Here is a 21695-nt window from a genome sequence, read left to right as displayed (position 1 = left end):
TGTTTCTTCCCCCTTCCCCACTCCTGGGTTTTGCTTTCATGGCTTTATGTTCCATGATAAAACCACAAAGTAGTGCTGCAATATAGTGGAACTGCAGAAATGCACAAGCTTTCCATAGCATCTTTTCTAAATAATACCACATTTTCCTCAAGCTTAAAAAAAAGCCACGGAAATTGCTGCAAAGCACTGGAGAGGCCTTGCAAGATGACAGCATGGAGTGGAGCACTTGCAAACCTCCATGACTGAGGAATCACAAGTGTACGATAAACCTTCATGATTACATAACTTTTCTCCAGCCATCTTCCATTATGCAAGGAGCCCAAGATGACTATAGGAGGACTTGTGTAGAAAAGCTTTATTTTGCTATTGGAAATTTTAGTGCTTTAGTGACTTAAAAATGGAATTCAACAGCAGACGTACGTCTAGTGCAGACCACATCTGTCAGCATGTGGGTTAAGTAGGTACATGTTGCAACAGGGTGTGCAATGAAACAGTTGCTTGTTTACTATGCCGTGGTCTGAATTTGTCTTTTGAGCACACTTCCTGATTGAAATACCCATTTGGAAAGGCAAAGCAATCAAATAGCAGCTCTACCAGATGCCAACCAGCATCGACTGTGCATCGTGCAACCTTGAACAGGAGCACTCATGTTACTGCACTTTGGTACTCTACAAAATTTTGTTGCAAATCCTTTTTGTGTAGAAATAAAACAGAAACAAGAACCTTAAGCACAGAGTGTTTTTCCCTTGGTGCTAACCAAGGATGCTTCCAGACAACCGTGTCCTAGCACTACCAGCTAAAACACCTTGTGCACCTATTCTGTTTTCCATACCTAACAGATTTTGAGTGTGTGTGGTAAGAAAATGACAGGCAAATGGGTGAAATAAAAGGGAAGGGTTGCAAATAGAAGATAACATCCTGCACTTTGTTTGTGTTGAGGCAATTGCACAAGAAAAGCCTTCTCTGGGCACACCCAAGAGCTAAACTAGTCCCACATACTAAGGATTAGGGATTAAGCTATCAGTGTAGAAGATACTACTTCCTGAAGGTAGATTTGATCCCAGTACCTTTTCTATTAAGAATTAATAGAAGTTAAAGAACTCTTTAAGTTGCATGAATAGAAATCTGGTTGTTTTACCTAGCCTAGTTATTCTTAACTTTGTTTTTATGGTGTGATCTGGAGAGCCAGGAAGTTCCAAATGATTATGCAATTTGAGAAGGAATTCCATATTTTCCCTTTGCTGTTTGGAGGAGCTGAGGAAGCATCTGGTCTTTCTTGTTTACTGCAGTCACATTCCACAGGAAGCTGGGCTGAAACAGCTCCTAGGAACAGATCTTTTAAGGAAATACTCCTCACTTCCTCAAAATGGCCAATTTGTTAATAAACAATTGACAGTAGCACGTCATCAGCACATTATTATTTCTATTATGAGCCCCAACCTGGGACACAAGTAATAAAATTGTGCTGCTCGGAAAGCAATAAGGTTTGGATGTTTGGATTTTAGTTGCATTACCTTATCCACCGCAAGTAAATAGAGCTGGCAGTGCAGATTGTTCATGAATTTTATTGATTTCATACAGAGGGTTGATTCCAATGGCATTTTGTAATGCAGACAGGCTGCCCAGATGCCTGTGGGTGCTTACAGACAGATGGATGAGCAGGGCCAGCCACAGGTCAGCATCTCAGTGGCCTGCTAGCAGGAGCCCACTGACAAGAGCCCCTTGGAGCTCCTCATCACTATGACCTGCTTGTTTATCTGCATCTTGCTCCAGCTCAGACAGTGGTGCTATTGTGGAAGGGGAGAAGGAGATGCCAAGGCCTGCCCGCTCGCCATCCCTCTGCCTCCCAAACAAGTTATAGCAATGAGAAGAAAGAGGAGGAGGAGGAGCAAGAACACCTGGTGGCAAGAGGATGAACTCACTAAAGGAGGGGCTGATTGAGGGTGTCTTGCCCAACAGCCCCCCAGAATTTGAGCTGGCACTAGTGATGAGCCCACTGAAGATCCTCATTCATTCATTCATTCATTCATTCATTCATTCATTCACTCACTCACACATGTCTTTATAGACCACCACAATAGCCACATGGATGTCTGAACAGTTTATAACAATTAAACACGATCCTTATTGGTCGTGTGCACCTCTTTCTTCAGAGACTCAACCTTAGGAGCAGCCAGTTCTTCCAACTTAGAGATTAGGGTCATTTTAAGTCAGTGTGAAGTGATGCAGTTGGATTAATTGATTAATTACATCACATATATGCTGATAGGATCTGAGCTCATGGAGCAAGGGGGGTGCTAGGTACCTAAAAGATCTGGGCTTCACCATAAGCATAGCTTCCTATGCAATTGTAACACAATTGTGTATATATCAACATTAGTACCATGACAATAAGTTTGCAGGCTAGAACAGGCTTTCAGGCTATGGGCCATGTTGGGTAGGCTTGAATTCAGGAAGGACCTAGCATCCTGAGCTAGCCAGTGTAGCAGCAGGATGAGTGCTGCATTCTTGCTGGGGTGGGGTGGGGTGGGGTGGGGTGGGATGTGGAGGTAATCCATTTCCCCCTTAAAAGGATTAGGCATAACAACCCTGCAAGGAAGAGGACCCATTGTCCCGAAACACCTGGAAATCACCTCTTCCATAGCACCCAGAAAACACAGATAACTCACCTCCAGCCACCTCACCTCTTACCCTGAGAAACAATAGTTATGGTAATCAAGAAGCAATCAAGGACCTTTCCCCAATTAGCATAAGTCTGGAAAACTCCCCTTTCCCACAGAAACACTGATAGGGAGAAATATAGTCTAAAAGAGCAGACACCAATGCTTCCTCTGAACATGGGAAGAGGGAGGCAAGCTCTGAAGCTAGGCCTGTGTCTGCCCCTGCGTCTGCCCCTGCCTTGAGACATTGTGAAGGGCAGGATATAAAAGTGCTAAACAAACAGACAAATAAATAAATAGACTGTCATTCAACTTCTGCCCTGCAGGACAGATAATTGATCCTCCCACCTTTCTGTTAGCTTCTCACCATGTTAGGCAAAAGATTGGGAAGCAGCAGGAATATTTGCTCTCTAGATGACATTGGCTTAAAAACTTGTACATGCTCTATACTTGGGATGACTTGCCCAAGAACCCTACAAATCCAAGGTCTTTGGTCCGATCCAGTTATCTCCACTTTGTGTCTACAGTAAGATAAAGGATCACACTAATCACAATCAAAAGCTCATACTGTGCTTAAACTCTCAGATTGCCCAGTAGCTCTCAGATGCTGAGAACCTCAGAAGAAAACTCAGCACAGCAGCAGACAGAGCTAGTGAAGGACAGAAAGACATAAATTTTGGTCTTACATATCTGATGTTAGGCACCTAGATCATAGGGACATAAATAAACAGGCGTGGGGAAGTGGGCCTTTAAATATGGCTCAAGGTACCTAGAAGGCAGCCCGTGTTAACTTACAGGTATTATTTATGGGTTGGTATGTGCTTGAATAAGCTTGAACAGTTGCTCAAGCAGTAGTGCAACTGTATGTTTTAAATAAGCATATTATGAACTTACCACATTTCTTCTCACCAGTCCCAACTTTCCTTTCCTGCGCTAAAGAAAGGCAGTCCCTAAAGGTATGCAGCTGAACTGCCTGTCGAAGGCAATTGTAAATGACAGCAGGAAAAAGTGGCAGAACGGGTGTGAGGCTACGTGAGAATGGTTGGCCTTGGGAATGTCAGGCTGCCTTACAGAAGCAGGCAGCTGCCATGTTTTCACAGAAGTCATAAGTTGTGTGCGCACACGCCCTGGGCCAAGCCTGTGATCAGGCAACCACTGGTGATCGCAAACTTTTATTTGTGTGGGTTTATACAATCCAGTGTTAGGGATTTTTGATCATGTTGCGACACAGATCATCGTTCTAAGTACCCAATTCTTAATTATAATAAAATGCTATTATATTTTTAATCTGAGAAATGACAAGCATCCTCTGGCCAGATTAGAAACAGCTGAAAAAATACAGTTCAGTACAGTATCATATTAAAAAGAATAAAATACAGTACTAAACAAGCTACAGCACAGGAATAAATAAATATGAAGATATAAGGACATCAATACAGATCTTTAAAACTTAGGGTGCAATGCTATGGTTCTTAAGACAGAATAAAGTACAGCAACACCCAGGCTTGTTTATCCTGAACATGGCTATCATTTTACTCCAAGAGCACCATTCGGTGGGACTGCTCATCATCCTCTGAAACTGGAAGATCACAGGCATCCTATGGAGAATGGGAGGCACACAGGATAGACTCTCACTCCCCTTAACCATCAGTGTATTTAGACAGCCAATTTTTGCCATTCAAATGTTTTTTCCTCCTCACAAGGTGGAGGCTGAGGCAGCACTGGCATTCTTTGGAAGATGGTGGTGCCTTACTTCGCCCCTTCCTGTCCCTGGGATGCCCACACAAAGATGCTCTTCCCTTTTCAGTGTGCGGCTGGCACATAAAGAACAATTCTGGCTGTGAGGGTGACGGGGACCCCTCTGTGGTCAGAGTCCCCATCCTTACCTTTTTCCAAGGTTGCAGCTGGGTCTCCAACCTATCCTATGGCTTCCCAGTTAATGTTGGGAGGCCAGAGGACTGTCCCCCAAGTCTCTCAAATATCTGGGAGAAAAGAAAGGCCTTTGCTGAAGAATGAATGGATAATGATGCATGCACCAGGTGAGCATCCTTGTGGAGGGCATTCCAGAAATGGGGCAGTATTTAGAGGACTGTACATTTCCATCATGCCAGTGTTACTGACTTTTGCTGCACATGGGCACATGCAACAGACGAAAAACAGTAGGAAATAAAATTCTCTTTCAACAGGCAGGTCTGCTATTTCATGTTTTCTGGGTCAGAGAAAGTCTTTGTTAGGACATAATCCTATGCATAGACAGAAAAATGTCCCACATTTCTCAGCATTCCCCAGTCCCCATTTCCTCTTGATAGGTGGGAAATACTAGAATTGCAGGGTTCCTTGATGTCAAAACATGCATAGGATTGTGCCCTTGCAGATAAGAATGCTTCCAGCTGAGGCTTTTATTATGCAAGTGCTCTGTCTGATCAAGGAATTTTAAACAGGGTACAGACATCTTCTTCTTCCACTTGTACCCCTCCTGCTTCCCCTCCCCTCGCCCCCACTGCTTCTTCAAAAGATTTTCTTTCCATGGGGGAAAAGCACCATTAAGGAGTAAAAGATAGAATATCTGCACCATGTCTTTTGATGGGTACCACTACTAGGCACTTTCTGTTTGAAAGGTACTCGGTGGCATGGTTGCTGCTGCCCTGATGTTAGAGGCACAACCGCTATTTCACAAACACAATGGACCACATAGCTTATGTCTCTGGAGCAATGGAGAAAACTTTGATATTACATTCAAAGGGCCAAGGGAAACTTTTCTATTCAACCCAATCTGTCATGACATGAAAGTTGAACAAATGGTTCTTTTCTAGTGCAGGGAAAAAACCAATTTAAGAGAAGCTTATCCTAAGCTCAGCCATGGAAGCTGTTTCGAATCACTGTGTTCATGTATAAGAGGGAAGAAGAAGAGACTTCTGAGAATGTACAGTGTGCCTTTCCCTCACCGTTGATTGATTACCACTGCATAGCTTGTATGGGGAGAAAGCCTTCAGGGTTTGAGCATGTCGCTTGGAAGTCGTCTTTGCCTTTGGGCTCTATAGTCTTAAAATTTTAAATTAATCACCACCAGCCCCCTCACCATGTAGCTGATTTTGTGTTGAAGTCAACTGTTAGCCACGTTGGAGACTGACAAGAATGATCCCAGATATTCTATTGCTGGGTCAGACTTGGAGAACATTTTCATGGCATCCCAAATTCTTACCATTGAATCACTTATCCATCCATGCTGCCTGAGTGATATAGCTAAAGACCTGGGAATTCTTATATTCAGTAACAAATGTAGGGTCAATGTAACCTGTGTATAATTTATGCAGGATGGACCACTGGGGAAAATACATATTCGATGACATGAAAAATCAGATTCTCCCAGACTTGTGTCATGCCCAACTCTGTTACCTTATTAAGCTGCTAAGAGCTTTTATTTAAGGGATGAAAATAAAGCAACAAAAGGATTAGTCGCAAATCAATTCAGTACAGTACAGATGGTTTTTATTTGGTACACAACGTGTTGAGCAAAGAAGAACAGAAAACTATTACACCAGCAGCAGAAACAATGAGTCAGCTCTGCCAAGGTTATAATGCAGGGTGATATAAACAACTGGCTGTAGATCAAGACCAAGATGTAAACAAAATTAAGTCAGAGGACTTGTTACATCACAGACAAAAGAGGAAATATATTATCCAACCATTATTTGAGACTGTAAACATGTAGGGTTACATCCAGTGTTAGTGAAACTTAAGCTTCATTCACTTCAATGTGTCTACTGTAGGCAGGTCTAACATTGAAAACAAGGCTTCATTATGTAGCCAGGCAAAGCAACCCTATGGTCTCCTAAACAATGTCTGCGGCGGGGGGGGGGGGAGCAAAAGAATTAATTCTTCAGATTCCCAGATCCAAGGCTGGAAACTGCTCAACCCTCGTAGCTACAGATCCGTGCATGGATCCCCATTTTGCCCTCATATGTGGTGCAAAAACAATCACATCTGTTGTTTCCCCAAGACTGTGAGACCAACCTTGGAGAAGGAGTAAAGGGGGAATTCTGGGAGGCAGGGAGGGAAGGAGAGGTGGGCCACCAGGGCATGACTTACCCTGGTGGCACTTCAGCCCCCTTCATTCACTGTCTGAACTGCCACAGTTAGGCAGCCAAAACTGGCCCTCTAGCTGACTTACAGGGTAGGAGGCAGAGGGAAACAAAGATGATTTCCATGCAGTTCCCACCCTACAGAGATTGTCCATAATCCTCTGATTATGGGCATCCCACTTGTACTGAGCCTAAGTGAACTTTGGTATTCTGTTTAAACACAGCTCTGAATTAGGAGGCCTAAGCCTGATTATATTTTATGACCCCCATTACCTCCCTGTAAGGCATATTCTCTCCTATATAATCCATGTCCGAAAAGGGCCAAAGTGGATGGCTGAACGGTATACCAGGCAAGCCTGGCCCAGAATGCTTTGCTGCATGAGACAAAGACTAAGATGGTGCCCTCTTCCCATTCTATATACTGTGGCTGGCTGGACTGGCAGTTGAACCTTTCTTCAACAAATTTGATGGGATGTCAGAGCATCCTGCACCACAACTGAGGAAACAGGTCAGTTCAAGGGGCCCATAAAAGTTGTGTGGGGCACACAGCACTGCCCTCAAACAGAGGGAAGCAGCTGGGGAGCTCAGGAGGAACAGCCAAGAAGCTGTTGCTGCCGCTCCCCACTGTCTGCTGCCTGAAGAGATTACCTCACTCTGCCTAACGGTGGGGCCAGCTCAGGTGTTAAAGGGAAGATTCCGCCCAGGCCCAGCCCTTTGTTACTGTCCACATTTGAGAGGAGGGCAGTTGCCTGACTATTGATTCATGAAGGAATTAGTAGCTGGCTGGAGCTATTAATTCCTATAATTGGAGTATAGGAGCTATACTCCAACACATCTGCGGGGTGTCCAAGTTGCAAAAAGCTGGCCTGGATTTGTCAGTGTTAAACAATGGAATTAGAATGGTAGTTAATTCTTCTGAAGGAAGAGCAAGGTAGATTTAAAAATTAAACCTGTCATCCTCCTGCCAGCTGCATAAAAATACATATATCTGGCATTGATCCCATGTTTCACTTAGAATGTCGTGCTCCCCATGAATAAGCATTGCCATCTTATGAGAAGCCAGCACGTAATGTAATACGGAGTACTTAAAAATCTCTTATTTGTTATGATAGCATTCCATTAATGCCCTTTTGTATGCAGTGAAGCTGACACTTCACTGTTTCATTATTATAATTCCCAGTGATGCCTCAAGAGATGAGGCTCTCTCATCAATGGCATTAAAACCACATTTCCCCCTAGTTCAGCCTTTGGCTACTCTTCTGGTCACATACCACACTATGGCAAGGCGGCAGGATCTGGCTGGTTGCAAAAGGAAACCAAACAAAACACCGAATGGACTTGACTCAGATTGAACAAGGTGAGTCTGTCTTCTTACCTGCCTGACCATTGACAGTCTGTGTTTTCTAGTCACATCAGGAACTGCTGGGGACGCAAACCGAGAACATGGATCTGTATGCAGCTGCTCCATGTGATGAGCCACGGAACTGTGTGGTGCAGCATCTGCGTAAGCCCACCCCCCAGCTGTGATCATTAACTGTCCTTTTGTAGCTCAACGAAAAGAAGAGAATTGATTGGTCAGCCTGGTGAGCACAGTCAAATCCACGACCTGAGGATACCTAACTGCCCAGGTGAGTCTTCCTCTACCTGCGCCCTCTGAATGTGTTGGACTACAAGGCCCCCTCACAGGTCTTGCATAATAGGGCTGTGTTTTGTTTTGTTTTAATTTGCCTACCGCCCATTAATCCAGATGGATTCCACCCCCACCCCCCCAAAAAAAACCAAGCAGCAGCAGGCTATTGTATTTTGTGCACACCATGAGAAGGCAAGTCACACTGGAAATGACAATAATGCTAGGAAGAGTCAAAGGCAGAAGAATAGGAAGTCCAGAGATGAAATGGCTCAGATCCATACAGGAAGCCACAACCTTGAGTTAAAAGCTCTGAGCAGGACTGTCAAATATAGGACATTTTGGAAGACGTTCTTTCATAGAGTCACCATGGCTGGAGATGATTTGATGGCACATAACAAAGAATGTACTGATTATAGCAATAATCATTTTCATCTGTGCAGCTGATGAAGTCAGCTACAGTCCATAAAAATCTCAGTATATTTGTTGATCTTTAAGGTAAGTCTCTTGTTTTGCTGAAAGTGACTCACAAGGGAGCCTTCTGGAACTAGTTCTCTGACTTGTAAGCAAACAGCAGGATCTTTGTGTTTGGTGGCATACAAAATTGGCAGTTCTTTTCAGTGATGATTGGACAATACCCCAGTATTAGATGGCTCTTCCATAAATTTTATTCCTCGGCATCCATAGCATGATTCACAGCTGAGCTACTGTGGATCCTATGTTTATTGAGCTCAAAGCTCGCATAAGTTTGGCGGGGGGGGGGTGATATCACTGTGGTTAACTGTGCCACACTTTGGAGTCGATTCCAGGAATGGAATGGTGATCCTGCAGTAATGAGATACAAAGGTGTTCCATACTTCTTATTAGTAAGGCTGGAGGAAGTCCAGGTCCCAAAGGGCCTATCTGTGCACTCATTTTATTAAATGTCAAGGTTAATCCTGTTTACTAAACTTGCAAAGCCTAAAAACAATATTATCCAGGACAATCAACAGCAGTTGTCCATCACATTCTGTATCTTGTTTTCCACATTTGCCCAGTTACCAGATCAGCATAGTCCAGTCTCACTTATGAATGGAATATTCCATTGGCTGTCATTTATCTTGCCTGTCAAAGGTTCGTATTTAAAGATGTGGCTACAGCAGCAGGATATGTTTTCTGACCAATCTTCTATCTGCAGGCATCTTCCTTTGAGGTCATGCCTCTACTGCAGAGACCTCAGCTTCCAAAAGCAGCATTTCGGTACAACACTCTCATCACACTGTGGCTTAGTGCTCTTGTTGATAGAGAGATTGCTAAAAGTATGTGGCTGCACAATGTCTATTGCCTATTGCCTGTGACATGTGAAGCACATCGCCCTGCTTTTGCTATATCTTCTCTACAATATTTGCAGACTTATTAATGTTTTAATCTTCAAAGCTCATTTAGAATTTCTGTTCAAAGTGCCCACTTTAGTCATCTCAACAATCCTTAGGATGATGCTATAAGGTTGCTCAGCTGTATTATCCCCATACTGCATATGGGAATGAAGGCTGAGCCTGCTAGCATAGTGGCCATGGGTGCCACAAGTCCATGGTAGGGTAGAAGGGCGGTGGGGAGAACCGAAAGCAGAGGAACTGCTTCAGCTGCAGGCTTGCACCACAGACGGACGGAAGGGAGGACCAGTGGGAATTTTTCCTTTTCTTTTTTCCTCTTTCTGGGATCCTTTTCCTTTCCAATTTCGCCTACATTGTTTGCAATGGGAGCAAAATTACATACATGAGCTTCAGGGCAGACTAAAGACCCCAGTAGCCTGTGTTACTTACACATTGTCAAAAAAGTGCAGATAAATGCATGCTTTTTACATATGCTAATTTATATGTGTATGTGCACATTTGGAAATAATTACTCTACAGGTAATAGGAATTCAACTCACCAGAGTTTGGAAGTCTGTGTCCAGGGGACCTGTGGGCCTTCTTTATTGCTAAGTTTGAGTTGGAACAGAGAAGCCTTAAAACAGAGCAGCCTTCATCAACTGGTTACCATCCAGATGTTTTGAAATCCAAGTTCCATCACCTCAGTGATTAAGAATCATGGGTATTATAGTCCAAAACTTCTAGAGGGCACCAAGTTGGGTAAGGCTGACATGAAGGATGTCTTCAAACTTTCTTCTGACAGGCCTTCAGATGGAGAACTGTCCTCTGTAAAGTAGGACACATGGCCACCCTATATGTCAAATGGATATACAGTACTTCAAAGCAGACCAAATATTTTCTCCAAATAGCTTCTGATTAAAGGAGGTGAGATTCTCTGGAATTAAATGACACACATATATGACAGGAAGTGGCATATTCTGAGCAGTCTTTCACTTTCTAGGGGTGATAAGTTTGGGACAAGGAATGAAAGAATAAGGGGTGTGAAGAGATGGGAGGATTTAAAACCTTGACTTTGAAAACTCACAGCAACTTGGTATGTTTAAAATATTGACCCAGATCTCATGTGTACAGTTTGTCTGTACCTTTAATTAGCACTAGGATATCTTTAGAAATGTTTTGAGAAAATGAGCCATCTTTCAAAACATGATATCCTCTGTGAACCAGCCTTTATTCCAAACTATACTTGTACTTTACCATGGACCTTATCAAACCTCTGTAGAAATATTAATTTAAAAGGTTATGTGGAATATCTTCATCCAGGCAGATCCCAAATTCCCCTACAAAATGTATATATAAACACCAGAGTGCAAGTATATCTCTGGAATGGAACTTGGTGTACAGCTGGCACCTCCTGGCAGTTCTCAAATAAGGAAGGGAGATATTTTTGGTCATGGGCATCAGACTGAGCCCCTTTTATTACACAAAGTGCCCTGTATTTTTATACTACAGGTTTGTTTGTTTGCTTTTACAGGGAAAAATGGAAACAGGGAGAGTTTTTGTCCACTGTATTTATGTATTCCTATTCAACTCCCATGTAAAATTCCCAGATTGATGGGTACACCTCTCTCAGCACAACAAAGTTACACAAGTGGCTTAAAAATATTTAACCAAGCACACATACATACAATCAGAACTTATTTTACTTGTATTTTGTGCAATGCTTTGTATTGTATTGTATTGTTTTATGCAATGTTGCAAACCACCCAGAGAACTTTGGCTATGGGGCAGTATAGAAGTGAAATGAATGAATGAATGAATGAATGAATGAAATGAAGCTTTCACCATTCACACATACATATACATTTATGCACAGACATAATAAGAATACACAAACAAACTATTTAAATGCATATATCCCCAAGCAAAATCCCTTGTACTTGTTCTTTTGTTAAGACTAGTTTTTATTCAGGGTTGTATTTAATGTTAGTTCTTAGAGCAGACTGGATGCAATGAAAGGGACTTGGGTCCCATGGAATACAATCTGATATCTTTAAAAAGGCTATAGATCTGTTGCAATAGTGCTGGATAATTCAGCTCTCTTCAGCCTGGCACCCACTAGGTGCATGGGACTACAATCCCCAGTATCCTGCAGTCAGCCATGAGCCCATCTGCTCTGTCATCTACATAAAGGCTGAAATGCTAATGTCTGAATCATAGGAGCTTCTTTCCTTGATCCGGAAAATCTTCTCTAGTCCAATGGTGGCCAGTCACGTATCTTTTGGGGACTCAAAAGCCAAATGTGAATATAATGGTTCTCCCATCCCTTATTGTTCTTACATTTAGGCTACAGTTCAATGGTCCCTAGGGGGCATTCCATGGACCAAAGGGTATAGCAGATCTCCTCAACAGGCCAAGAGAGGAGCCCACACCAGGAAAGGCAGATCCCCCCTTGGAAGCCTCCCTGCCATCTCTGCTCATTGACCATGCACAGGGCAAAAGTGTTTCAGAGGTGGCTCAAAAGAAGCTGTGTAGCCACCAGGCATGGGGGAAGAATATTCCAACTCTAGAAGTGGCATATTGATCTCCCCCTCACACGCTGAAACCCAAGGAAAGGATCATTTGTTTTGAAAAAACACAGCAGGAGATCTGCAACTATCAATGTGAGACTGGCAGGGATTTAGTTTTTGCTCAGTCACAACATTCTTCCTTCTTGTTCCGATTGGATTGTTCTGCCTGACGTAGATGGCGTCAGTATGTGGAGGGCCCATTTATTTACCATGGTCCATGGCAAATGGTTCCCTTTCATTGTGCTCGGCACATTTTAAAAGGAAGCTTTCTTTGCGTTCAGATGAAATTATACTCATTCATACTTACACACAAGACAGGCTGAAAAGACAGAAAATATGGTTTCTATTTTGTTTCCCTCATCTTTCACAGAATTATAGATGGAAGCACATGAAGGGAGGAGGGAGGAGGAGAATCGTATAATGAGTTTCACATGCTTTTGGAGTTAGTAGAGCTGGAATTTATTGTGAAAAACTTATTTTTACTCTTTGGCTAGACGTCTGCTTCAAATTCAAGGAAAAGGCTGTAAATAGATGTTAAAATATTGAAAAGGCTTGAAAACATATCAACAGAACAAAACAATTTGTTTTCCTCAGCATTTCATTCACATGTTTTAAATTTTCTGAGCTGTTGTTTTTCAACAACATATCAAAATAATTCTTGATCCCGACAAAAACTCGGTGGTCTTCCAAACCTGACAAACCTGGCCTTTTATGCTGTTGCTATCTCCAAAAAAAGATAATGTACATGAAATATAACTCAAATAAATCTCTATATATGTGATGTTGGTTATTTATTTAATTTAAAGATTTATATAATACATTTAAAGAAAAAAACTTTCACAACACTTTATTGCATAGTACAATAATAATGCAATAATACTAGATGTAAAGAAAATGTACAATCCATTACAAATCCTGAAGTGGCAAATGCAGAAGAATGTTAAAAAGGCAGGAGCTTTAGAGAGCAGTTGTATGGTCCCCTACAGCATTCTAGCAAGTATAAGATTCTTTGGCAGTCTCCCTCCAAGGAAGCTGTAGGTACTGCTCTGACCTCAGAAGGGGGCCTCTGGAATCCAATCCCTTGCCCCACCTCTTCCCCACCCCCCTCACAGTCCCTAGGCAGGCTCCTTTCCAAGATTGCAAAAGTGGCCTTGGAGGACCTCTGAGAAGTCTGGAAGAAAATATTCCAGTGGACGGGGAAAGGAAGCCCTTGTAGGGCAATATATACAAACAAGAGGACAAAGAGGTAGAAATCATCTCCATTACTCCTCTGAACCTGCTGGCAGCAACCCAGCACAGCAATGAATTCTCAGAAGCATCTGAGACTGGAATGAAGATGTAACCTTGCTCCTTGACTGCTGAACCTCTCCAGTGTTTCAGATGTTTCTAAGCTGGTCATTTCCCTTTTTCTTGTTTCTACCCAGCTAAGCATGGAATTGTAATTGCAAGGAGCTAGGAAAAGTCCTGACACAGTAGACCAACAGCAGACTGATATAATGCCCCTTTTAAAAATTTAACCTTTGCCTGTTATGTTTGGTCAAATACTCCATTGATGTTCCTTCACTGTATGATTAGGAAGCAGCGACTGTCATCCAGTTGAAAGAATGACATGTCTGTTGTCCAGTCAGCATGGAAAGTTCATTCACTGTTTATTCCCAGGACAGGCAACTGGTGGCTCTCCAGTTGTTTTGGCCTACACCTCCCATGATCCCTCACCATTGGCTTTGCTCACTGGGGCTGAGTTGTAGGCAGAAACATCTGGCGGACTGGTGCATGTGCTTATCAGGAGGGCCCTTCAAGGCAAGTCTAAGCCTGGCCAATGTGTTGGTGGCATCAACAAACAGGTTCCAGCAGTTTTTATCTGCATTGGGAGTAAGTCTTTATAAAGCTAATAGGTCTTAATTGCCTGTTCAAGACCAAACCACCCCCAAATACTTGGCATTACAATGGAAAACAATATACAGTAGTACCTTGGTTCACAAATTTAATCTGTTCCTCTTGAATTGGTCCCAAACCAAGTCAAATTGCCCCATAAGGTTCAACGTAAATAAGGTTAATTCATTCTGACTCCTACAACATGGTTGTGAACTGATTTTGGTTGCAAACCAAATCAAATTTGCCCATAAGGTTCAATGTAAATAAGATTAACCTGTTCTGTAAATATTTTTTTAATCACAAAAATTTGAAACAAAGTAACAAAGAACAACAAAGTAATGACTTCACCATCTTGTACTCAGAGGCCAGATCATTCACACGAATACCAAGCTCATGTTTTTCTACAATTCCCTTCTTTGACTCAATGGTCATTTTCTTCAAAACCTTCTTCTTACTATTCTTGCTCTGCATGTTCTGGTCACCTCCATTACCGCTCTGCACGTTCTTTTTATCACCCTGCTTGCTCTGCACTTTCTTTGGAGCCATTATTCAATATTATTATTGAATAATACTTCACAGCAAGTGACCACAGGTCTGTCTGCGACCGCGAGCAGGAAAGATGGGCACGATCACGATTGTGTTCGTGCAGGAACATGGCCGCAATCGTGGTCATCACCTGATGCGGAGTTTGCGAACGGAGGGAAAATTTTTCTGAAATGTTTGTTCAGGACCCAATTTGGTTGTGAACTGAGGCGTTTGTGAACCGAGGTACCACTGCAGTGTTGCTGGGAGAATTCATTTGTGAGAACTGCAGCTAAACTAGGGGAGCAGAGAAGTCTGCAGGCTGAGGGTGGCAGTGGCTGAGGATATGAGAGACCTACTAATAAAGAAGTCCCAGTGCTGCTTCCCTGTGAGCCCTGGCTCCACAATATCACCATTATAGGGCCCACTAATGCTACCTCATGCTATTCAGCAAGCATGTCCAACTGGCATCACGACATGCTTGGTTCAAGAGCAGGTGGGTATTCATGGTGCATGTGTTACATCTCTTTTCACAGCAATTGATTATTTGTTTCTGGTCAGAACGCCAACTCCCTAAGCTTTCTGCTACAGATGGTTATTTTTCCAATAAATGGATTCTTATTTGCAAAAAAGAAAGACTCCCAAAGTGACCTTTGTCAAAACCAGAAAATGACTGCAAATGGAAGCAATATTTTACGGTGTCCAGGGTGCTGTCAGTGTTAATGTAATATGAAATCAATCAGAGCTCTTATATAAGATGAGATGGAACAATAAATGCTTTAACTGATTTATTTGCTATAGATGCTGTTATAAAAGGGTTGTTAAAAGTTGTAAAAGGACTAAACATTAATGGGAAGGTATTTTAAATAACACTATTATGAAGAGACAAAGAATGCAAGTTATGTGAGGGCAATCCTTGATTAATTACAAACTTTTTACAACCGTTCGGGCGGGTCATGGCATTGCTTTTCTAGGAAACAGGAACTGTATGTTCAGTCATCGCCATACCAGGAAAATTCAAGTTTTAGGGTTGGTGCTCATTGGAGCTACAATTTAAAATGATTTTTGCAGGGTAAAGTGTTAGCTAGCGTGGGGGTTTTTTAGCTGGTGGCTGCCTAGGCATAATGACAGGGCCCACCCAAGACAGGTGTGATGCTGGAGGCAAGAGACACAGAAGGTGACTGCACTGGCTGTGGATGGGGTAGGTTCAGCTACTGCTCCTAAGACAGCAGGCTAGCTTAAGCAGCACAGCGTGGGCTTCTCCAACACCATGCCGCCTCCTAGCATCTTCTGCTGGTGGCAACCGCTTTTTTCTGCCCAATCAAACTGGTTTCATAGCTTCCACTGTGAACCTCTAACTTCTGCATGTGTTCCCCTGCAGCGGTTATGCAGAGACACACTGCCTCCAGTATTGGAGGCTGTTGTCACACGGCCTTATCCTCCAAGGATCTGCAAAGAATCAAAGCCGGTGGCCACCACTGCCCCTTGTGGTCCATAGCTTAACTATGGACAGTGTGTGCAGTACATTTGTTTATCTGTCTTGAATTGCTCAGCAATTCATCTCTTTGGAAGACCCTGGATTTTAGTTTTATGAAAGAGGGAGAAAAACGCCTCCCTTTCCACCTTTCTTCACAGCATGCATAATTTTACATTCTTCTGTCATACTCTCATCACCTTTCTTCTAAGCCAAAAAGCCCACGAAGTTATGACTTTTTTCTATAAGGGATGTGCTCCAGTTCCTTGATCTGTTTTTTGCACCTTCTCCACCTCAACAATATCCTTTCTGAGGTACATGCTCAGAACCAGACACAGTATTCCAAGTGTGATCTCACTGTAGCTTTATAACAGGTCAGTATGATACTGACAGTTTTATTTTTGATGCCTTTCCTAATGATCCCCAACATAGAACTTGCCCTTTTCCTAGCAGCTGTACACTGGATCAACATTTCTATTGAGCTGTCTACTGCAACTTCAAGGTCGCTTTCTTTGTCTCTGCCAGTTCAGATCCCATTAGTGCAGAAGCCCTTTTGACTCCCTTTCAGCTGTACTTGTCCTTCAATATACCTGAAAAATTTATGTTTAATAATGCTAGAAGTATTCCCAAAACCAACACTAACTGGCCTGTAATATCCTGGATCTCCTTGTTAAAAATCTGTACCACATTAACCATTCTCCTGGGCATTGGTTCAAAGGATGACACTGAGAACATGTTGCAAATGTTTGTTAGAATAACAGCAGTTTGGCATTTCCATTCCTTCAAAATTCTTGGATGGATCCCAAGACCCAGTGATGTGTCTGATTTCAGTTTCTCAATAAGGTCTAGAACGTCAGCTTTTGCAGCCATTTACTGTAGTTCCTCAGATTCCCAGTTTGCACGTAATGACAGCAAATTATAGTTTAATTAAGCCAAGTTTTGTATAATCTCTACTTTGCATAATGATGTTTCATGATGTGTGAATTTGGAAACTATAAGTTAATCATGGGTTAAACAGCCTATGATTAACTTATGCTTATTAGCTTTATTATGCAAACTAGAAGTGGCATGATTTGCTCCCATTATGTGTGAACAAGGCCTTCAGTTGTACCCTCTATAGCAGGGGTCCTCAAACTTTTACACCAGGGGGCCAGTTGAAAGCTGCTGGTGCTGGGTGCGGGCTGGAAAGGTGGTGCGTGGGGGCCGGGGCAGGGGCAGCGCAGAGGCGGGAGTGGCACATGCGGGCGCACAGTGAGGCGAGGCGCAGGCACTTGTGGCAAGGCGGGCGCATGAGGCACCAGCTTGCTCGCTTGGAGATTGTTTTCTCTGAGCGAGCAAACCGCTGCCTCCCTGCGCGCAGGGCGAGGTAGGCGGCAGCAGGCATGGGCGCACGTGTGGCGGGTCCAGATGGGCATGGCGGGCCGGATGAATGTGCATGGCGGGCCGGATGAATGTGCATGGCGGGCCGGATTCGGCCCCCGGGCCATAGTTTGAGGACCCATGCTCTACAGTATGCAGTAAAGTCAGATGCAAATAATTTATCCAGCTTTTGTGCAGCTTCTCTACATTTAATCTCAGCTCCTTCTTTAGTATTCCCTTAACCCTGTTGTTATCCAATGATCCAACTGCCTCCTTAGCTAGTTTTCTGCTTCCATCCATTTAAGGAAAGTTTATTGTTAGGATAAGATAAGCCATGCTGGATCAGACCTAGGGGCTGTCCAGCCCAGCATAACCCTACAAGAAAGGAAAGAGTGCAACAGCTTGCTTCCACCTCAGTTCTTCAGCAATGTCCTCAAAATCCTTTCTTGTATTCCTTGTTTGCTTGCCTTTCTCTGTGTAGGTTGATGTTCTTTTTTTGTTCTTCTTTTTAGCAAGAATGACATTTTCTGAAGGAAAACATGGTAGAATTTCTGTTTCAGCTACCAAAATAACTTGACTAACCCTGGGTACTTTGTACTTTGATTTGGGAATGGGGCAGTGATATACTGCTTCACCTCAGGCAGTGAAATGCCTTGAGCTAGCTCTGTGTTCTAAATTTGGAGGCAGGATCCAACAGTAATGAAGGGCTCATTCACAGCATCATCCTTGGAACAAACATTATCCAGTTCAGCTTTCTCACGTCTATGTATTCACAATATCCCCTATTGATAGTGGCAAACTATTTCATAAATGTAGGTCTGCTTTGACCTTGGTAACAGTAAGTTTGCTCTAAATTTGCAAAAGAACATATTTTAAAAATGGGAGCCTATAGGAATTTGTGGCCAGGCTCACACACGACACTAAACAAATGTGGGTTCTTGAATTCTGGGCTGTCATGTTGTTTGTACCCAACCATGCTAGTAAACCATGGTTTGAAATAAATAAGAACAACCCATAACAAAAATCCATGGTTTGTTCTTGAATTGTGAACTCAAGGTTGTTTAAATTACAGCTTGTTGTGATATAGGAACCCAGAACCAGCTAGAAGTGTCAAGATGTTCCAAAAATCTGGCTGCTCTACATGCCAGTACTGAAGCACTGGAAAGGCATATAGGATATAGGGAAGCAGCAGGTAAAGGTGGAAGGAAACAAACAACCAAGAGTTTGAGAAACCATAGTTCTATCATTTTTCAGACAAACCTTGGGTAGGGCAAGATACCATGGGCTAACCATGTTTTTTTATAAAAATGTATGGATTGTTGTTATATGTAAATCAGGTCTATGTCTCAGAGCCAGGGATGAATGATTGCAAAACAGGAGCAATTGCAGTATAAGATGAGCTCTGAATGTCAAGCATTTACTACTGGCAATGCTTCCTGAAATTATCTGTTTTGTGAATGTCAGGCTTATGAATCTAGTGCTCCCTTTGCAGAGTAGAAAATCTGTGAAAACAGAGTAATTTTATTACCACAGTCACATGGCCTGTAGTACATTACACAGACTATGGAGGACAAAGGGCAAGGACGAATCAATACTGCATTATGCAACAATACTATACTACTAGATGGAAGCAGATAAAAGAAAGCATATTGCCTGAACTGTGTGTGCTTAAGCCTTCGTACTGGAGAACTACTCTGAGAATGGGAAGACAGGGTCCTAGTGCAAGCCTGGCATCCCAGCCAGGCTTTGGGCTTCTGGCAAGCCCTGCATAATAGCCACCATACATCTGGTACACCCTGTTGTGGTTAGTCTGGCAGCTGGCAGAACACAGAGAGAACTGCCTTCTACAGAACCAGACCTGGTCCATTTGGGCCAATATTGTTGACACGAACTGGCAGCAGCTCTCCAGGATTTTAGGCAGGGGTTTTTCCAGGCCCACCTGGAAATGCCGGGGACTGAAACTGAGACCTTCAGCATCCAAGACAGGTGCTTTACTCCTGAGCAATGGCCCTTCCCTCTGTGGCAGGAAGGGAGTAATAATATTTCTGAGGGCTGAACTTGGGCCAGGAACTTGCAGTCCCCAGATTACTGCAGGTGATTTATGGAGGGTTCTTTGCTCCCTGGCAAAGGACATGTAGAGCAGCCATGCATACAGTCCCTGATATCTCCAGTTAAAAATGGTAACAGGAGAGGCCTCTCCCTGAGACCCTTGCAGAACTCCTGCCAATCACAACAGACCCTCCCAGGCCAGACAAATTGCTGCGGTTCTCTGTAACGGAGCAATCCAGCCTGGAGGGATAGGAAGGGTCCCTGATGGACAAACACCATCATGTCCTGCACTGTTGGGTTGGAGTCAGGGAGGTCACTTAGGACTCACCTCCCAAAAGGAAATAATTTTTTATAAAATGAGCACATGCTCATTTGTGCATGTAATTTAGAATTTATTACAGTTTAAATCGAAATGCAGTACATCTCACCCTAATGCAGAAGCTTGTGACCAGGTAGCCTGTGTGTCTGCCTCTTCAGTTTGCTGTGCAGGTGCCACCTGGAGATGGGCAACAATTTTTATTAGGATTCCTGATCTTTATGCCACAGCTGAACTGGGCAGCCCCTTGCAACAGCCTTCCAGTAGCCCTCCAAATACAGGAGGATCCTGTGTAAAAGACACCTGATGACAACGGTCACCCGGTCGGTGCTGGCAAGACAAGAGTGTGTGTGGCTGCTCTTTTCCCTCCTGCACGTTTTGGCTCTTTAAATTTTGCTTTTAATGTTTCCCTTCCCATTGGTCTGGTGCATATTGCTGCTCCTGAGCTTATCCTTCCCTGGTGCACCCAGGGAAGACCTTCCTTTTGCCGTTAGTATTGCCAGAGCACCCGTGGCAAAGTAGGAAAGGCAGGCCAGAGCTGACCCTGCCTACATGGGGGAAGCTAGCAAGGGCAGGCCTCCTTCTCTGCCTGCCTGCGGAGCTCCTTTTCCACAGGTAAGAGAGAGGCCTGGAGAACCTGTGGCGTCCAGTTGCTGCTGAACTACTATTCTCTCATCCTGTCTCCCTCAAGCTGGCTGAGGCTGGTGGGGACTTGAGTTCGCTTGATCTAGAGGGCACACGTTCCGGCCACGCTATGCACTTTGGAACAGTCGTAAATTACTAATTATAAGAATTAAATGAAAAAGCACACACATGAATTATATTTCAGTTTTTACAAAAATAAGGTTTGAGGCCATGGCTCTCCTTAAAATATTTATGTATAGTCAAGCTAGGGTTTTGTAATATCGTTCAGAAGCTGCTTGTGGTGTCATGAAATGATATCTCATTTATTCCGAAATTATCTGCTGTGAGTCATTCATTTTTAATCAGAATTACTATTCATTTTGCATAACTGCTGTTGAAAGCAGATGCTCATTGGAGAGAAATTGGGCAAGTTACCTGCAATTACCTCTGTTTTGTAACCTATGGGGAAGAGTATAGAACTACTTCATCTTGCCAAATGATGACATCATATTGCTAAGAAGCACCAGTCCTGCTGGATGTGATGCAACCTGGCCTGTGTGTGTTTGCCTTATTGTCGCAGTGCCATTTTTTATTCAACTCACTTAAAGCAAATTCTCAGCTCTCCCTTGGGGCTTTTAAGCATGGCAGCTGGATAGACTCTCCTTTCCTGCATTTGATGATGATGCTACTGATGACAGTAAACCCTTTTCATTCCCCAGTGACCCATATGTCCCAAAGAACCACAAAACACAACTATGATTATTATAGTTTGAGAAATGCAGGTGCTTCACCTTTTCCCCAGGACAGTTTCCCTTAGCTAAATTCCACTACTACCACCAAAGTTATTAGACCCTCCTGAACTGCACCCCCAGTTGCAGGAGTTCAAAAAAACAGGAGGGAGAAAATGCCCAAAGGCGGTGGCAGTGACAGTGAGGCCCCCAACAGCCCCGTGGAGACCGAACCTGCCCAAAGACCACAGGATGTTGGCTGAACCGGGACAGGGGGAAAGAAAGCACCTGGAATGGTGTGCTCTGGCAGATACTTGACTCTGGAACTCCAGCACTGGAAAAGGTTGTTACAGATCCCACTTGCATGGTTATCCTCATGTTGCAGTGGCTTTGCTTCCTTGTTCACTTGGTTTCTATGCTTTTTATTCGAAGTATCCAAGGTGGTTTATACCGATGCAAC

Source organism: Varanus komodoensis, unplaced genomic scaffold (genome assembly GCF_004798865.1).
Source record: "Varanus komodoensis strain SLA01 unplaced genomic scaffold, ASM479886v1 scaffold14_1, whole genome shotgun sequence".
Classification (NCBI taxonomy): Eukaryota; Metazoa; Chordata; class Lepidosauria; order Squamata; family Varanidae; genus Varanus; species Varanus komodoensis.
This window is presented reverse-complemented; position numbering follows the sequence as displayed.